The sequence below is a fragment of the Rhipicephalus microplus genome, chromosome 8, assembly GCF_043290135.1.
Source record: "Rhipicephalus microplus isolate Deutch F79 chromosome 8, USDA_Rmic, whole genome shotgun sequence".
Lineage (NCBI taxonomy): Eukaryota > Metazoa > Arthropoda > Arachnida > Ixodida > Ixodidae > Rhipicephalus > Rhipicephalus microplus.
This window is the reverse complement of record NC_134707.1, coordinates 37,384,908-37,397,031: the sequence shown is the minus strand read 5'-3', so window position 1 is coordinate 37,397,031 and position 12,124 is coordinate 37,384,908. Positions and strand designations below refer to the sequence as shown.

Sequence of the window (12,124 nt, the reverse complement as noted above, 5' to 3'; positions counted from 1 at the left end):
TTAACCTCTTTGCTTTTTTCGTGTCTGTAGCGGCCACCCATTGGCAACACACCGCTCCTACTTTGGGTGTTTCCTTTTTTTTTTCTTTTTTTCTCCACCCTCTGAGAACATTCTGAATCACTACCACCCAACTTGAAATGAAGCAAGGACTGCATTCCTCTGCTTTATAGTTTTGTTTTTCAGGCTACGATTGCCAACAGGGACACATGCCACCACCAGGAGATGACGTCTTTACTAACCCCCTTGAAACTAATATGCCAATGATAAGAAGGCTAGGCACCTTTGACGAAGATAGGTTCTCCTATCGAAACTTTGGTCAGCCTATCTGAGGCATTTCCACCTGTCGGCCCTCGTTTTGGTTTTGTTGTGAAGAGTGTGTTTTTGAGAAATGGATGCTGTCTCTATTACCTAGAAAGATGCTGAAAAATAAAACTTGCAATTTTAATATGTGGTGAAGCTTCATGGGGTGCGGGCTGATCTGTTAATCATTTTTCTTCGGCCACTGACCTTACCTGTTCGAATATTGGCGGTAAAATGCTCTAACTGTAGTATGTATGAAATATCATAATAACTGTGTTCGCTTTCAGTTGAGAGAAAACCTGTGTTGTGGTACATGTACTTGACATTTATCTTACGCCAACATATGTCTGCTTTTAGGAAGTGGGAAAAGATATTTATCAATAAGTGGAAACGATGTCTGCCAGAGCAGCTCTGTTATTTTTGTATAATCAGAAAGTTTGAAATGAACTAGGTGAGGCTGAACTCGCATGGTTTTGCGATACCAAGTGTAACTGCAAATTAAGTTGCTGAAATATGTATATGTCTGCATCCTGCATGGGAAGTGTGCACTGTTACGGGTAATAATGTTTTTTGAATATAATGTGTTCGTGTGTCTACACAAATGTATGCATACCAAGCACCTTTGCTGTATCAACTCACTGAGCCGCCAATTGATATACCCCAGATGTTTATGCTATTTAACACTAAATATTTGTATTTAACTGTATAACTATAGAAGGCAGTCTAAATTTCTATAGTCGGCTTTACAAAGAAGGCTTTGAGAAATATCATTGCATTTCAGTAAGCTTGCTTATACACACACACACACACACACATTTTTTCATCCACTTTTCTTTATTCTTTCTTCTTATTTACATTCTATAGGTTCTAATAACTTCCCCTGTACATTCCTTGGCATTACTGTCTGTTATATCTCATTAATATATATATATATATATAATGAGATCAAACAGACAATATTGCCAAGGAAAGTATAGGGGAAGTTATTAGACCGAATTGTAATGTAAATGTGAAGAAATGTGGGTGAAAAGATAACTTGCCATGGACAGGAACCGAACCTGCGACCTTTGAATAACGCGTTACTCGAAGGTCGCACACCCTTTCAACACCCTCTTAAAGGGTGTTAGCTGAACACCCTACACGAAGGGTGTTCAGCAAAATGTTAGGGTGTTCAACACCCTTCTAAGTAGGGTGTATCTGAAAACACCCATAGGGTGTTCCTCTGGCGACAAGCCAGTTTACACCCTTAAGGGTGTAAAAAAATTTACTGTGTACAGTAGGAAGCCAAAATTGGAGGGCCCTTTAGCTTCGCCTTTAAGAGTTGAACGCAATAGCGATATCCGGCCCCAAGTGCACCCTTCAACCGCTAACTGCATACTTATCATTATGCTTTGTTACGCACACACATACAGACACGCGCGCGCGCACAGACACACAGTAGATTGTACCAGCGCGCGCGCGCGAAAGGCACATACGGGTTTTTGATCTAAAGCAAGAGTCGCATGGCATCCAAGGTAGAAGCCGCGCGTTTGCTAGCTCAGAGGCCATAAAGAGCCCCACAATGCCTCACAGATGGGAGCACATTATCTAGCGTTTGCTGTTAGCTTGATCAACGCCTCTCGAAGGGCGTGACATGTTTTCCGCTAGATGGACATGGCAGTCCATATTGAGAGCTGTTTGAAAGTTCCTCTGTGCTTTTAGCGGCGATGGCTGCACTATCCCGGCCTTTTTCGACGTATAGTTTGATGGCCTCCCAAATGCGCCTGCAAATCGCAGAATGGGCTCACTCGTTTTCGTCATGACACCTGTCCAACAAAATGCGTTAAGGAGACTCCTTCCAATACGTGGCATTTATGTAGTGCTGTTTTCCGAAGCAGCTGCAAGTAAGATCGTGACTTTGTGGTAGGACACCTGCTTGCTACATGAACGGCCCGGGTGCGATTCTCAATGGGACGGAAAATTTTATTATTCATTTTATTTGCTTCTTTCTCAAGTTTTCGCTCACAAGCAACGGTACTGACGTGTCGACGGCGAATTTCCGCGTCACGAGCTATCTAAAGCTATCGCGTTAAAATAAAACGTAGAGCGTACAATGTATGCGGCGTCGCCGAGGTCCGATTAGCAGCGAGGGTCCGACCCGCGGAATCATATACATGGACCTCACTGACAGCCGCCTGCCTACGCAGGCTGCAAGGCACCGAAGAGCTTCTGTACTGTTCCCTCTGCGCCCACTTAAGCTCTCTTACGCCAGGTGGCGCATCGGGCACGGCCACGCTAAAGTCTCATTCACACCGAAGGTAGCGCGGCAAAGCGGCCTAGCGGGCTTTTCGAAGCGGCGAGCTGGAGAGTGCGTGAATCTGTTAAGACCGCATGCTTCTTTCGGCTGTTCGCGTGGCTGAAGAGGTGTGTATCTCGAGCTTTCGCGCGTATCGATTTAGACAGATCAGACTCCCTCTTAATACAGACGCACTTAAAAAGGCCAAATCCTGCCGACTAATCCCCAATGCAAACCCGAGCTCCACCGTTTCTCTGCAGACCATGCTCCTCACTACGAAGACCATGCCGCACGATGAGAAACCTTTTTGCGGATCAAAAAGATCTGTACTTAGCACCCTTCTCGCGCGCCTTGTGCTTGAGGACAGCTTCATTAGCGTCCCAGACGATCGCCAGGTCGATTACCATCACCTGGTCGTCAGACTCGATAACCAAGTCAGGCTTGAGTCTGACGCCCTTCCTCGTCGCAAATCGCGGCTCCTCACGAACCGTGAGAGCCGAATTACGTTTCCCGATTAACCTGGCGACCTGTCTAGAGACGTAGTTGTGGCGCTCTGGGCGAGAAAGGTGCACCGACTCGCATTACTGACAAATGTGGAATGCAGTTTCAGGCTTCTCACCGCAACGGCGGCGTAGCCTCGAAGCGTAGTCAGTACTTTGTTTATTCGTCAACACTCGGGTTGGGTAAAGGTTAGTCCGAAAGCGGAGTCCCCTAAGTTTATCCCCATCTTTTAATTTCGAATTGTAGAAGAGCCACTTGTTGGCAACAGTCTGATCCTGATGCGTTAATATGTCCTTGTTTGCGTAGTGCCCCTTCAAACGCGCCCACCTCTTTTGTGTTCCTCTTTGGAGCACGGTGTTAACATCGGCAGCGGCCGTAATGCCCACCGGAGCCTCAAAAAGAGCAGATTTACGAATGAAATTCTTATTTAAAACAGTTTCAAATAGGCTGTCCACAAATGGAAAGCCCAAACGGAGTAGCCTAGCTAGACCCTTGAGGTGAAGTGCCTGTGAGACCCTCTGAAGTTGGAGAACACCCAGCCCCCCAGATTTAGCCGGTAACCAAATGTGCAGGTTGGGGAACCCCTCCCTGGCGGACGTAAAGACTGTTTGTTTAGAAAAAGGGGGGTAACGATTTAGAGTACGAGGTACTCTTACTATGGGAGAGCGTAACGCCGTGCCGTTGGCTTCACTCTAACAGTGCGTCGCTAGGCATTTAAAGTACTAGGTGCTCTACAATGAGAGAGCCTGTTTAACCCACTTTCGAAGGATTCCATGAAGCCCAGTGGACTCGGAAGATACATCGAGAGTTTTGGAGGAACCATAAAGGAATATGGGCACTACCAGTTGCCTAAGACAATTTACTTTCTGGAAGCGTTTTAAGGAAGCTTTGGAGAGTAAGTCCGAGAGGCGAAAAGCCTTTTCAGAGTCGACCCTTGAATTCTTATTGACAGAAAGATTAATGCCCAGGTATCTGATTGGTTCATCTCTATCCTTAGGGGACAGGAGATGACCAGCTATATTCAGAGAGGGAATGGTGCAAATGAAGCCTTTGTTTTGATGGCAGTGCCGCCATCTGAAATACTGCGATTTAGAGGGACTGATTTGACGATTAACATTGTTAAGAAAGGAAACGGTTTGATCGACTAAGAGTTGGAGGCCATGGAGTGTGTCGGACATGAGTAACATGTCATCGGCAAAAGCCATTGCTGCTAAGGACACATCTCCGAGAGGAACCCCAACACCTAAGTCGTTAAGCTGAAAAAGGAGGGGATCCAGAATACATATGAACAAAAAAGGAGACAGAGGATCTCCTTGTTTAATGCCTCGTCTGAGGGGGACCCGGATATGATCAGTTTCACTGTTAATTAAGTTTTAGTACAATTAACTTGAGGTTTAATGAGGTTAAGGAAGCGGGTGGGGACCTGGCGTGCCTCGAGAGCACTAAAGATGGCCGAGTGGGATACAGAATCAAAAGCCTTATGCGAATCGAGGCTTATGCAAAAAAACCCGTTTACGTTTGAGTTTCAAAGTGCGCATAATGCCCTGAAGGACAAGCTAGTTGGAAGAAGTACTTCTATCATCAGCAAAACCAGATTGAAGTTTATGGAAATGATTACTAGCATTAAGTCTGCGTAGCAAAAGCTTAGTGAACAAACGAAACAAGACTGGGGAGACCGAAATTGGACGAAAATCACCTGGTCCTTGAGGGTTTGCTTTTTTAGGTATGAAAACTGTGCGGCTCTGTTTCATTTCTAGTGGAACTAGGCCAAAAAACGAACCAGTTGTTAAAGATATGTTGCAGAATGCTAGGAGGTATTTTCAGTAATTCACTAACACGGTAATTCACTAACAGGTAATTCACTAACAGGCACGTCGGTAGGAAACCACTTTTTGCACATAAATTGTTAGTTGTTTCGAGAGAAGTTAGTACATTTCATATCATATGCCCGGACATTCCGTAGCATGACCTCTCCAGAGAGGTCTCCGCTGTGGTGGATACACTGAATCAAGGCCTCATGGTCCATGGACGCGAAGGTGTAAACGATTGAGGAATTGTGCAAATGCCATACATGGCCATCATCGTTTTTATTAACACATAGTTTTGTCATCCATTAACACCACACACTTTTCATGGCATGGTAATCATTTTATTACTTCTATGTTTTCACCCGCCTTAGCGCGAGTAATTTTATGGCTCTTATACAGCCGCTTATCATAATCATTGTCCATATCTCTAGTAAGACGAACTAGCGCTCTTTGGTCATGAAATGTCACTTGCGCCACAAAACATCAAACATCATCATCATTATCATCAGACTACAACAGCGAAGTCATGATAATGTCATGAATCTCGGTGACCTATGACGTGCTTATTACTTTAGGGATGACGTCATGTGTGGTGAACTGATTTTGCCGATAGTGCACGTTGAAGTCGACGATACCGACGGTACTTTTTTTATTCATTTCCTGAGGCATCTTTGAATTAGATAAAAACTTTGGGAGAGAAGGGGTCTCGGTGCCGAATGTCGATGTACTTGTAAAATTACTATATTCATGTTAGACTTTGATATCTAGAGGAAATGTAAGTATCATAGTAGCGCCATGATTGACGCAGTATGCATGCAGATACAATTTTTGTTTGTGCGTGGGTCGTCAGTGATGTGATGAGCCATGCCATGTACTCATACGTGAACAAAGATTGAGAGAACATACTTTTGATGGCTACTTATGCGTACAGAGAATCAGAAGGATAAGAATTCTAGCTATTTGGTAAAAAGGAAAGAAAGGAAGGAGCAGGAGAGAAAGGAAAGGCAGAGATGTTGACCAGTCTCGTCGCGGAAACAGAGTGTGAGGACACTGGCAAAAGGCATAAAGAACGGGCAACAAGAAATACGTCATCAGTTTTTTTCCCTTGCATGCAAACCTCACCTTAAAGAAATGTTTTTCCTTGTATGCAAACCTCACCTTAAAAAAATATTAAAGTAAAATGTACATTAAAGTATTAAAAGTATGGACATTAAAAGTATGTACATCTGTTAAAAACGCCAGCAGTGATTTATGAGAAAAAAACTGGTTCTCTACCGATGAACATTGATGGGTGCAAGGGTTTTTGTTGTCGGAAGGAATATAAAAAGTGCTTTTTTCTAAAAGAATCTAAATCACTGCATTGGACAAGGATGTGGAGAACCGTGAGCGGTTCTCCACATCTCTCACACAGTGGTGCATAGCCACCAGACAGAAGGTATGAGTGTGTCGAGTGTGTATGTGCTATCTGTAGTCTTGTAAGTGTGACTTGTGTGTAGCGTGATCTGTATACTGTGGACCAATTTCCAAGTCTCGGTTTGACAACATGCAGTTTGTTTTCTGTCTGCCGATCCCATAGGCGCTGCCAGCACGCCCTGAGCTTCCATCTTAGAAATTGTTTCAGATCAAGCGCAGGGACAGCTACAGATGTATTGGCGCCAGTGTTGTCTTGGGCAGATGCGGCCAGCTGATCCGCCAACACGTTTCCAGCGATTTCGCGGTGCCCCGGCACCCAGCAGACTACAACATGCTGTTTAAGAGCGTATATCATATCGTGCATAACAGAGTACAAGGACACAAGGACAGGGTTTTCATGTTTTCGCAGAGTTTTCAGAGCCATCACTGCGCTCAGCGAATCTGTGTATATTAACGCGCGTTGTAGTTGCAGTTTTTTAATATGTATAATTTTCTAAATTAAATGCGAAGTAAATTAGTTTTTTCTAATTTCTGTACATACATTTTCTGTCACTAAATTCACATTTGTGGGCAAAGCGCGGCCAACGTGTGGTTACTATCGGACGCAATGCCAACATCTTCACCAACACGTCATGACTGGCGTGGACTTTTTATTTACTTGATCGGCATCTTTCTAGATTTTTTGATCATAACCAAAGACGCCGATACACACGTCAGAATTTCTGCGAATTCTGTTTGTTATAGCCACATCGAAACTCAATTTTTGAAATCCTACTTGAATTTTCTACTATAAATTCCATGCAAAATAAATCAGATTTTGGTATTTCTATATAGACATTTTTTGTCACAAAACTTACGTTTTGTGGGCAACGCGCGTGTAACGTGCAGGTACTTTCCGACACGGTACCCAAATTTTCGCCCACACGTCAGGACTGGCGTTGATTTTTTTATTGTTTACTTCATCTACATCTCTCTCAATTTTTCGGTCACTACCAACGACGCCAATACAGACGCCGGAATTTCTGTGAATCCTGTTTGTTATGGCCACCACGTCTAAACTCACCGAAGAGAGCAGACAGAATCACAAAGGGGAAAAAAAAAAGAAACACTACGTCAGGCTTAAGCTTCATGGCAAGACAGATGATTACCACTGGCAGGAGTGACTTTTACTACACCTCCACAAAAGTGCGTACAAACGTTGCAACTAAAATGGCGCCACTGTAGCGCCCGTGTGCGTTTGACAGCATGTAAGAATTATCCGGAGTTATTAAGCTTTTCCAGCGACGCTACGCCACGTGTAGGAATCAACAACAAAAAAGCACGTAAACAACACTCATCTTCAGCCAGGCGAAATGTGAAAATATAGTTCATACAAAAAACATGAAGGCTGGGGGTTGGGGTTGCTAGTGAGATATAACGGAGAAGGTTGGTAGTAACGCTGCAAAAAAAATCAATGAAATGGCTGGGCTTTAGGCACATTAACAAAAAAAAAAAAGGGGGAATCGGAGTTTTCGGGAAATATTGTAATTTGCTTCCTTGTTCGCCAAGAGGGATACAAAAATAGTGAAAGTCATTCTATCCTCGTTATATTTTGTTTTCGCGTTAAGAAATGGGGCGGCTGTCTCGGGAAAGCTGAGTGCCGCAATGGAAACAAATGTTACGGGTTTATAATGGCTTCAAATACATAGGAGGAAGAAAGATGTGAACTTCCGGGTCTAATGGAAGTCTCTTAATAACCAGCGTTGAAGCTCGGGCGTCCGCTTTATTTTTCTGTCCGCGGGAAATCGACCCTAGCGCGATGCCGTTGCGCTAACCCATTTGCGGCTGGGTTTGACAGAATCGCGCCATATGAAAACGCAATGTGAAGTCCCACTACCGAGTCATTGCGAAGGATAATAGGCTTAGTGGTAATAAGAGCGCGTTGGCAGACAAGGAACCATAGACATATATAGTTGCACAGACGAGCGCTCACTTAAAACTGTTGGAAGAGTTTGAAGTGAGCGCTGGTCTGTGTATCTCGGTCTATCGTTTCTTGTCTACTTATGCGCTATAATTACCTGCATGTTCTAGCACAAACTCGCCGAAATTTCAATGCTAATAAAAGAAAATAGGTTTCGCGATTGCACTGAGAATTCACTTTTCCGAAAAGCTCTGTAGGATGTGTGTGGTGGCTCAAATATGAACCGTCATTCTTCTAAATGTATTGATCCTCACCCGCTTCATTCTCCTTCGACATCTGTGTGAATCCAACCAAGACTTGCACTGACTCCGAGATCGTACGCTTCGCAAGCTTTCTGCACCTAGCCTGGTTTTGCATGGCCTCTGCGATCGAAACCACGCTACATTGCCATGCGACTGCATAATCGGGTGATGTTTTGTTGTGTGACGTCATTGTGACACCAAGCTCATGTTGCGATGATGTCGCCGATTTTCGCAATCAGTGACGCCATCACAGCATAACTTTTTTTTTTTGCGTCACTCACGTTGATGCCGATGACCGATTTTTGCGTTTCGTAAAGCATACAAGGATTTTACCTGAAAGAAGATAAGAATTGACGATGTGTAATCTTTATAAGAGGACTTGTGCGTTTAATGCCTCAAATGCGGTTTCTGTGAAGTTAGCGTGCGGCCGTATTAGTTACGTACATTTATGCGGTTATAGGAGTCCTGTAATTGTTAAGTTAAGGAATTTGTAGGTGGCGTTATTAAGGGTCTTCAATTGAGGCGTTTTATTAGATCTCATAAAAGCTACACATAAGTTAGCAAGAACAAATGAACCACGCCCTACACTTTTCCAGGCATCTTTATCTTCTGGCTTTGTGCGTATGTGTCCAGCTTTTAGAGGTGAAACACCTTAGGGGCGAGGCTTGTCAATTTATTTGGCGTCTGTGCGCACAGCACGACTATAGCCGAAAATTAATGAGACACCAAAAATGTTTTACAAGAAACTAACATCAATCGTAATTGGGAGTGATCAACAAAAAACACCAACAAATACAAAACTTTTACGCAAGTCGGCTACTTCAACGTACACACTATTGATCTTAGGAACCAGCTTCGCCCATTTATCACGATTTTCTTCGTGCAGGTGCGTGGATTTTATTTGCTGAACTCTAACGCTTTCTTTCCCCTTCTAAAATGGCGCCATCTTAGAGCAGCCACCGCTTCAGTCTTGAAGAAAAATTTCCACTTTGGCAGTTGCTTTAGGGCTTCTTTGCATGTGTCTAATTAAACCGATCGGTTGCCCTTCTTCGTTAATGCTCAAGTGTATAAAAGGTTTCAAATTTTCATGTGATGTATTTGTTGCTTTTATAAAAGCGGTAACCAGGTTTCTTTTTGAATGGTTCTGAATACAGTGGCGAACGCCTACAAAAATAGACATCGTTGAGTTTTGATGAAATTATCATTCTTTAAGAGTGCTGCAGAATTACGCTGACGGGTCCTTTAAATTTCTATTTCAAAAAGGATCGCTGCTACCCCCCCTCGTGAAAAAAAAATGAAGACACAACGCCAATCAAGGAATACTGTCCCCGACAGGACCAGCCCTTCTAGGGCGTTAGGAGAAAAATTGCGGTCAACGGAATTACCAAGTTTGGAAGTTACATTCTGTTCTTCTTCGGAGGGTAAAATGTAGGATCCCAGTAACAAAAATATGCAATGTGGGAAAAAAGATTTTAAGTAAAAAAAGCAAGCGTCAATGCCAAAAGTAAATTGCGGAGTCACTAATCTTGATAAGATAAATGACCGAAAGAAAAGAAAGCACTAAGAAATGCGGAGGAACACTTGCACGTATGAAACGAAGAAAGAGCTGTAGTATAAAAGCCTATAATCTGAGGGAGTATTTGTAGGTGCAAATAAAGGAAAATGTGGAAGAACCAATAAGGCTCTCAGATAAAAGTCCAGCGATGAAAATCACTTTCCAAGGGGGCGCGACGTCATTTGCGAGGAATGTAGGCGTAAGCCCGTGCCGTACAGACATAGAACAAAAATTTACCTTTCACTTTTGTATTTTTTTGCTTTCCTTGCGTCTCCGCCTTCAGTTACCGGTGACACGAGAAACTGAAAGTAGAACAAAGAGACCGTTTTCATTAAATCATGTCTTAGACCAAATGGCTTAGTCGTCCTGAAAGGAGCGTAGAATATGGCCAACAAAAAATATCAAGCAAAGCCAGATGAGAAGTGTTAACGAAAATAAGATCTCAAAGGACAAGCCTATGGGATATTTATGTATATATAGTTGCGTGTAAGTGCAAGAAAGAAAAAAAGAAAAGCGGGAAAGGTATCAGCTTACAAAAGGGCACTATTTTCAGGGCTGTTATAGGCTTAACAGGCAGATTCGGACGTGTCCGGTGTGATGGAGCATTGATTCGCATTCGGAGTCTACTGGCATTCAGAACTTGGCGATTTGGGCAAACCCAGCCCTTTATACAAGGCTCGTAATGCGCTGTCTGGAAAGCCGATGGTATAGGGAGTCTATGGAGTGTGAAATGAGGCGGGCGTAGCTGATCATGCGCGCACCAGCAAATGTTTCTAACTATAAGAATGCGGAGTATTTATATAAGATTGTTATCTTTGGTTAGAATGAAAATTCAGTAAGACTTTTCTCTGTATGCAAGGGCTGTAAATAACCAAAGTTCGTGGGCAGATTTCACATACTTAGGAAATCGATGTAGTGCGTACCATACGGTTGAAAGATCAACGTGTTTTATTCACGTGCGAAACAGCTTAGGGTCGAGTTCAATCCGGTGTGCGGCGTGATCACCCTACTACGCATTCGCGTTTGCCCCGTCTCTCGCCTCGCAAAGATGACGCAGGGGGCATCTGCTAACCTACACTCTCCCCTTTCTATCCATAAGCATTCTTCCCTGCAACGTTTACAACCCCCTTGCGCATGCGCGTACCGTCTCCCTCTTTTTCATCTCCTACACTCTCCTCTCTCTCGCCTGGCAACGCCTACTTTGGCAGCGTCTGCTCTTACTGAAAAAAACTGCTTGCTCGAACTGCACTGCAAAGCCAGATAAGAAGTCTTAACGAAAATAAGATCTCAAAGGAAAAGCCTACGGGATCTGCGGCCCCCCCACGTATATATACACTAAATCTTTACCTCCAAAGTAGTGCCGGTAGAAATTTCTCCTGTGTATTGAACAACAAAAAAATCGCATCATGCTCGTAACTAAAAGCGGACTGCGGGTCTCTCTCTTCCATTGGAGTCTTCTGTCTCTCATTGCCCATCGCCAGCGATTGGCATGTTCCAGTAAGAAATACGAGTTCATCACTGCGTGCTTGGCGCTTTCCCCAGAGTTATCTCTGGCGCCGCGACACCCTGATGAGCGCCAGCGCCACCGTCACCACCAGTGTAAGCGTTAGCGCACGCTGCTTCACATCCATACAGGGTTGCCCCGCCACGATGGTCTAGTGGCTAAGGTACTCGGCTGCTGACCCGCAGGTCGCGGGATCGAATCCCGGCTTCGGCGGCTGCATTTCCGATGGAGGCGGAAATGTCGTAGGCCCGTGTACTCAGATTTGGGTGCACGTTAAAACCCCAGATGGTCGAAATTTGCGGAGCCCTTCACTACGGCGTCTCTCATAATCATATGGTGGTTTTGGGACGTTAAACTCCACGAATCATTCCATACAAGGTTCCCTTTAGAGGGAGGTGATGTAATTTTTAAGGGCGAAGCTGCTTAGGGTGTGCGTTGTTCCCTAGTAGTATGTTGTAGTAGCCACTTGTTGGTGTTAATTAAGAATTGATCACAAGATGGCATTGTGGCCCCGCCGCGGTGGTCTAGTGGCCAAGGTACTCGGCTGCTGACCCGCAGGTCGCGGG

The 12,124-nt window shown here is 44.2% G+C and overlaps 1 protein-coding gene across 4 annotated transcripts in view; it reads right to left on the bottom strand.

The window, feature by feature from the left end:
* LOC119165343 (uncharacterized) overlaps nt 1-12,124 on the bottom strand; it is a 250,681-nt gene that overhangs the window by 108,873 nt on the left and 129,684 nt on the right. For 2 of the 4 annotated variants that reach the window (XM_075871556.1, XM_075871559.1), the window contains exon 3: nt 10,292-10,356. The exons of the other annotated variants lie outside the window; for them this stretch is intronic. The gene's annotated coding sequence lies outside the window, so the exon portion shown is untranslated. The remainder of the gene's footprint in view (nt 1-10,291; nt 10,357-12,124) is intronic. 4 annotated transcript variants of the gene reach the window in all.